Source organism: Cucurbita moschata, unplaced genomic scaffold, assembly GCF_002738365.1.
Source record: "Cucurbita moschata cultivar Rifu unplaced genomic scaffold, Cmos_1.0 Cmo_Scf00069, whole genome shotgun sequence".
Taxonomy (NCBI): domain Eukaryota; kingdom Viridiplantae; phylum Streptophyta; class Magnoliopsida; order Cucurbitales; family Cucurbitaceae; genus Cucurbita; species Cucurbita moschata.
In genome coordinates, this window is record NW_019268585.1 from 884,694 (window position 1) to 891,747 (window position 7,054).

The 7,054-nt window shown below is 40.2% G+C and overlaps 1 long non-coding RNA gene across 1 annotated transcript; it reads left to right on the forward strand.

The window, feature by feature from the left end:
- Positions 1-3,688: 3,688 nt before the first annotated feature.
- Positions 3,689-4,046, forward strand: LOC111438037. The gene is made up of 2 exons (XR_002709601.1): positions 3,689-3,844; positions 3,926-4,046. It is a non-coding gene; the product is annotated as an uncharacterized LOC111438037 (long non-coding RNA).
- The last annotated feature ends 3,008 nt before the right edge of the window (positions 4,047-7,054 follow it).

The window sequence follows — 7,054 nt, forward strand, 5'->3', positions numbered from 1 at the left end:
TAGAGTTGTGTCCTATGTCGATCTAACGATATGATGCATGCTCAATATGGAAAATGTAATCATATTAAGGTAAACGTCACGCAATCATCATACTCATCATATTGCCACAAAGTGCATCAAACATATCAAGTACGACATTCATCAAAATATATATATACTGAGCACATCATCAGGTATCATAACCCACACATCATCATAACTCATACATCATACATCATCATAACTCATATACCGCATCGTACGATATAGTTCATACATCATCGTAACTCATACAATTTTTAGCCTATCTTATAGTAAGGCCACTTACCTGGTTGGCCTTAGCCGAAGTATTCCCTAATTTAATTAACGTAAGCTCCCATTCCTTGAGAGCTGCTCCAAAGGTTGCTAGAGTTTGCTTCATATCGCACCGTTCGTTACCTTTCATTAGTATTTCACATTTTAATTAATAATCCAACTAACAATGTGAAATACGGCACTAAAACGGTCTCAGTAAAAAGTCGAATTCCAAGTTTTCATTGTTTCTAAATTTTCTAAAACTCAAATTGAAAATATGTCAATATTATCAATATTTCAAGCGGCTTGGATAATTCAACCTTTAATGTTATATCCTATAGATATAAATATATAATAATTTCTCATATCTTCCATTTTTCTTTTATTTCTCTTCTATGTTATATTTTAATTCGGTTTACATACTTGTCATCTGAACAGTACTTGCCAATTTCAAACGGTTCTAATTTTCTTTTCTTTCCTAAAATCATCCCTTTTGTTTTGTTTTTTTTTTCCTTTTTTTCTTTTCTTTTACCTCTATTTTTTTTTTTTTGTAATTCTACTTCCCTATCTAATTATTTTAAGCAATCTAATTCTTTTAATCGGTTACAGAGTTTAATTCTATAATTCTTTTAAGCGGTTTCTTACAAGGAGTTAACTTTGATCAAGCAGTTTCCAAACTACACGGAGTTAACTCTACTCCCATATCTAAATCGTATGATTCTCTAAATAGTTTAATTTTGATCAAGCAGTTTAATTTTATTCCAGATTTTGTTCAGCTTTACTGTTTCCAAATCCAATCTTCCTCTCCTCCTCTCCTTCCATGTAATGTTTTTTTTTTTATTTGATATGTTTTCCCAATCTTCCTCTCTTTATTGGTCTTTTTTTTTCCTCTTTTCATCCGAGTTCCAAATCTTTTTTTTTATTGGAATATGTTTTACAGATCTTCCTTTTCCCTGTATTCCTCTCTTTCTTATGGAATATGTTTTACAGATCTTCCTTCTCCCTGTATTCCTCTCTTTCTTATCTATCTATTTTTTTCTTTTTTTCTGACCAATTTGAATGGACTCTTGCTATGATTATGATAGATAATTTATAATTCAGATCATTCCAGATAATTTCTAAATTTCTAACTCAGATCTAAACAATTGTTAATATCCTTCATACAAAAAGAGAAGTAAATCTGACTACTAACCTTTTTGAAATGACATTTCTCTTCCTTTGTCTGCCTACCATCTCTCCACCTTCCTTGTGAATCTCTCCATTATTGTCTAACCATCTCTCCATTATTATTGTCTAACCATCTCTCCATTATTATTGTCTAACCAATCTCTCCGCTGGTTTATTGATATTGAATTTCGGAGGTATTTGAGGGGAGGGGCGGAGAGATTTAAGGAGAGGTGGTCAGTTTTTCTTGCGGAGAGATTTAAGGAGAGGTGGTCAGTTTTTCTTTTTTTCCTTCCTTATTTTGTTATTTTTATTTTAATATATATATATATATATAGCTTTACATTACATCATGTACACATTGGTTGGGGAAGAGAACAAATCACCTTTATTGGTTGGGGAAGAGAACAAATCACCTTTATTGGTTGGGGAGGAGAACAAATCACCATTTACAAGGGTGTGGAAACCTTTCCCCTAGTAGACGCGTTTTAAAGCCTTGAGGGGAAGCCCGAAAGGGAATGCCCAAAGAGGACAATATCTGCTGGCGATGGATCTGGGTCGTTACAATTATCTCTCATCAACCATCGTTATGCACGAAAGTAACAGTTACTGCAAAAAAAAAACAGAAAAATATAATCTTCAGATTTATTGAGAAAAAAAAAATGAGAATGGCCTTTACCCAAGGTGAGATTCACCGAAGATTTACGTGAAGATAGATCTGGTATATATTAAATCTTCATTATGAGAATGGTATATATTAAATCTTCATTATGAGAATGGCATATATTAAATCTTCATTATGAGAATGGCCTTTACCTAGGTGAGATTCACCGAAGATTTACGTGAAGATAGATCTGATCAATAAGGTATATATTAAATCTTCATTTTCTTTTATCCTATTTTTTAGAAATCACAAGAAATTATAGTTAGATCTTCATTGAATTATTACAATGGTCTAGCTTTGAGTTAGAAAATAAATGTCAATCATTTGTACTATTCTAGTAAATCAGGTCAGATTACTAATATTAGATTAAATTTTTATCGGTAGCCAAATGAATAGATTAAAGATAGAATGAAAACTTAAACTGAGATAAGGAAATAGGAATGACTGAGGTAAGGAAAGATTTGGAAATAGGCTGTAAATTTGGAATACATGATAACAGAATTAAAAGGCAACAGATAAAAAAAAATGAAGGAATTAAAAACCACAAACTAAATATGGAGGAAAAGGTAAATACAGACGGTAAATACAGAGAATAGTAAAGCTCAGAATAACTTAGCTATATATACTTTTTATACAACAGTAACCATGAAAAATGAGATTTTTAATAAAAATATAATTATAGATATATAACATTTCAAGACTTCTAACAATGGACCAATGTAAATTAGAGAAATAATGTTGTAAAATTTAAACCCGAAACTAATGTCATGGGCTCATATAGGTTGACCCGGATTTCAAAGGACGAAATCGAACTTTCATTAAAGATATATTCGTGACAACGACTTAAGCTAGCCAGGTAAGTGACCTTACTATCGGCATGGTTATATTTGATGTTGACACGTGCCCTATGGTTCTGCACGTGTCATATATATTGATATGTGTTAATTGTCTATGGATTGCTATGGATCGCTATGCTTTCTATATGTTATGTTATGTTATAATATGTGGTTTGTATGATAATAACTATGGTACGATGTGCTCAAGGATATGTTTGAGACAGGATACGTTTGAGATAGGATACGAGAAGGATGCACAAAACGAAATGTAACGATATAAGTAAAATACATTCATGAAACGTTAAGGTTAGGTTACATACCAGAGTGCTATGGATAGGAGAGATTGATGAAAGAATACGGTTAGGTTATGGGTAGAAAGGGATAGGTTTGTGATAGATTGATAGAATGATAGCGTTACGTTCTTGTGACGATAAGACTAAGGTACGTTATGTAATGATATGTCTGTGTAACGCAAAAAAAAAAAAAAAAAATTCCCTTAGTAAAGGTCTCATGGGGTAACCGCCGTGAGGAAGAGGCAACCTGGGAACGAGAAGAGGACGTGAGGAAAGCTTATCCCGAACTCTTCCATGAGATAGCTACTTTCGGGGACGAAAGTTCCTAAGGAGGGGAGAATTTGTAACGCAAAAAAAAAAAAAAAGAAAAAAAAGGGGGCTAAGTCAACCGAGGGGCAAAAATGTCATTTTGCCCCTCCAACCCAAATAGGGGTCCAAGGAGAACCCCGCCAGTTTGCCTGCAAAAGAAAGAAGGGGTTAGAGAGAAATCAGTGAGGAGTTAGCCGGGAAGATTAACGGACCACCGCCGGAATCCATCTCCAGACGAGACTCGTACCAGGATTGAGAGGCTAGCAAGGCCGACGCTCCATCAAAACCTAAGAATATTTTGCGAGGTAAGGTTTCTGAACGACATTGCTCAGATCTGAGTTTTTCCCTACGTGAATCAACCCTAAAATGCTGAAATCTTCACCTAGGAACAACTCACGCACAGTCTATGAAGAAGTTTGGCTGAGACCTCAACCCAAAGGCGGAGATCCGAGAGTCATCCGAGAACGGTGAGCAAACTTTCGGCGTTCTTAAATCCTCCGATAGTCATCCGAGACAGGGTTTCGGTTTTCAGAGGATAGAGAAGAAAGAAGAAAGAGAGAAGGAAAAAAAAAAAAAAGAAACGGCCGGCGAGCGGCGGAGGGCGGCTACAGGCGCCAGACACGCGTCGACCACCGATTGGAGCAACGCAGCTCCAGCGAGGCGTCGACACGTGTCGCCTGCAAGCCAGGCTGAACCGCACGCGAGCGGAGCCGAACGGACCGAGCCGGGCCGGCCGACCCGCGACTGCGCGGAAGTGGGCGCGCGTGTGCAGCCTGTGACTGGCGCCTTCCCGCGCGCGTGGCCACGCACTCCCAACGTGCTGCTGGCGCGTGAGCGCGCGTGGAACGGCCAATTTGGCCCGGTTGTTTTCTATTTTTCCGATTTTTGTCCCGGTTCCAGTTCTAATACTGTTTTTACGTGAATAGGGAATTTAGAGAAATTAGTATTTTTAGACACCTCACGGGCAAAGAAACGCTAGCGAAAGGGCACGCATCAACCAGGTAAGTCACCACCCGGTATTTAGGAAGAAATACTTGTAGGATTCGCTCGAATTGCTTGCATGCTAGTAGTTCTGCTTCAGATTTGCTCTTCATGTAAATTACTAGTCAGATTAACTGTTGTGATTGTATTGGGTAAAATTACTAGAGTGTGTTGTATGCCTTAAGCTTCCGCCGTATGTATGCATGTGTTATTTTATGTTAGAATTGTGTATGCCGGGTTTCGGGTGCTTGATGGACGAATTCGCCCCATTGAGCGCGAACTTCGTGCTCTGGGTGCTTGATGGAGGTCATCGCCCCGTTGAGCCGGTATGCCTAGTTTGCATGAATTACATACTATGATGTTAGAAGAAGATTGCATGCACCCTCTGTTAATTTCTAGGGCCCATTTCTTTGATAAGATTAGGGAATCTCTGTTAGGAGCGATATGCCGCTCTAGTCAAACTTAATTTTTCCCTAGAAACTTAGTGGTTTACCACGGCAAGAAGGTACCCCGGAGTGTTCATAGATTGCTAGCGTGTGAATGGTATCTATAGCTTCGTGGAAGGACCAAGGGGTCCCTGATCAGTCCTTACTGCTCTTAGCCATTTCGCATGGGAAATGTGTTCCCACATCGTACAGCCCATTAGCTACATGGGAACGGGTTGGGTCGCGCCCCCCATAGGGGGACTAGATGGGCGTAGGGGTACTCAGCACACCCCTAGGCTAGGCACCATATAGTCCCAGATAGCCATGTAGAGGTAGCACCTCATAGAGAGATACCGACCATATTAGCTTGACATAAAGAACCTCTAGGCGTTTAATGAGAGAACGAAAAACCAGTGAAACCCAAGGGGCAAGCCCCAAGGGACCTAGATTAGAGCCAGACATCCTAGAACCGAAATAGAAAACCCAAGTAGGTGGCTTACTGAGTATAATTTTTATACTCATCCTTGCTATGTTTTCCTTTTTTTTTTCAGGAGCGCGAGGCGTCGGTCAAGAGTGGGCATGATCAGAAGGGAAGTGTCACAGAGGAATGGGTTGTCCCGGGGCGTCAGTCCAGTCTTAGTCTTTATTTTTATATTCACATTCTTTTGAAATTTATTTTCCAAACGGTCTTGTGTTATGTGTTTGTCATTCGAAAAACTTTATTGGAATTTGATGATTTTCGTTATTTCATATTTAAATCTCTTGTGCATTTGTATCGTGTCGTTAGTCACGGTCCGTAGTAAAATATTGGGCTGTGACAAATTTGGTATCAGAGCTAGGTTATAGGTCCTGTAGACATTTAGGATAGAGAGTCGTGTCCTCTGTGACTTCGCTCGTCAATCACATGCCGCTCACGACCAGACGTTCTCACGCGACGGAAACATAGAGACAAAGGTTAAGTTAGTATTTATAGAGCATACCATGACCGACTATGGCATTATATCGCACATTACCTAGGAGATGTGTTGTGAATGAATTGTGACCATAGTTCTTTGTTATTGTGGTAATTAATGGCACCAAAGAGACGCGAACCGTATGTAGGGCCAGGACCTAGAAGAGGAAGAAGAGAGAAAGTTCAAGACACCTCGGTTCCAACACCTGAAGAGGAACAACCTGAATTTCAGGAGGAGGTTGGGGATATGCCCCAAACTAGCAAGGGGACAGTACCACAGCCATCAAGATCAAAAAGACGCCGAATGAAGGCCAAGGCTCGAAGGCTGCTTGAGACACCCCCTACTACTCCCTTCTCTGAGGAGGCCCCATCGGGTCCAACCCCGTGTACAACAGTCCCGCTAAACCAGCCATTAGCCATGCCCTCAGCTGAGATGTTCCAGACGTTCATGATGACGTCGATGGAAAATCAGGCTCTGACGAACCAGATGATTCAGACGATGATGTCTAATCAGTCAACAGGGCAAGGAGGCAAGGATTCAGGGACTATGACTGTGGAGTCCCGCTACTTGAGAGATTTCCAGAGGCATAAACCGCCTTCCTTTGACGGAGGCAAGATGGATCCCATTGCCGCTGAGAACTGGCTAGAGGTCATAGAAACGGCCTTCCATTTTATGAACTGCCCACCAAAGTATGAAGTTCATTGTGGGACATATATGCTGAAAGGAGAAGCGCACTTCTGGTGGAAAGGTGCTCAGAAAACCATAGTACCACAAAGAGAGTTTATCACATGGTGTCAGTTTAAAGACGCATACCTCCACAAATACTACCCAATCACTGCCAGAGTGAAAATGCAGGCAGAGTTCCTCGCATTGAAACAGGGAGATAGATCAGTGGAGGATTATGACTTGGAGTTCAATAGGCTGGCAAGGTTTTCTCCAGCCTATGTTAGTTTTGAGGAGTTGAAGGGCGAACGATTTATCGCTGGCCTGAGGGAAGAACTAAGGGGGAATGTGGCATCCCAATCATCCTTTGTCTATACGAAAGCCCTTCAAGTGGCGACCCTGCTCGACTCGCCCTGTACCAACAAGCTACAGTTGGGAATAGCACAATCATCCCACACTGTATCCCAGGGAAAGGGGACATACCCTAACCACC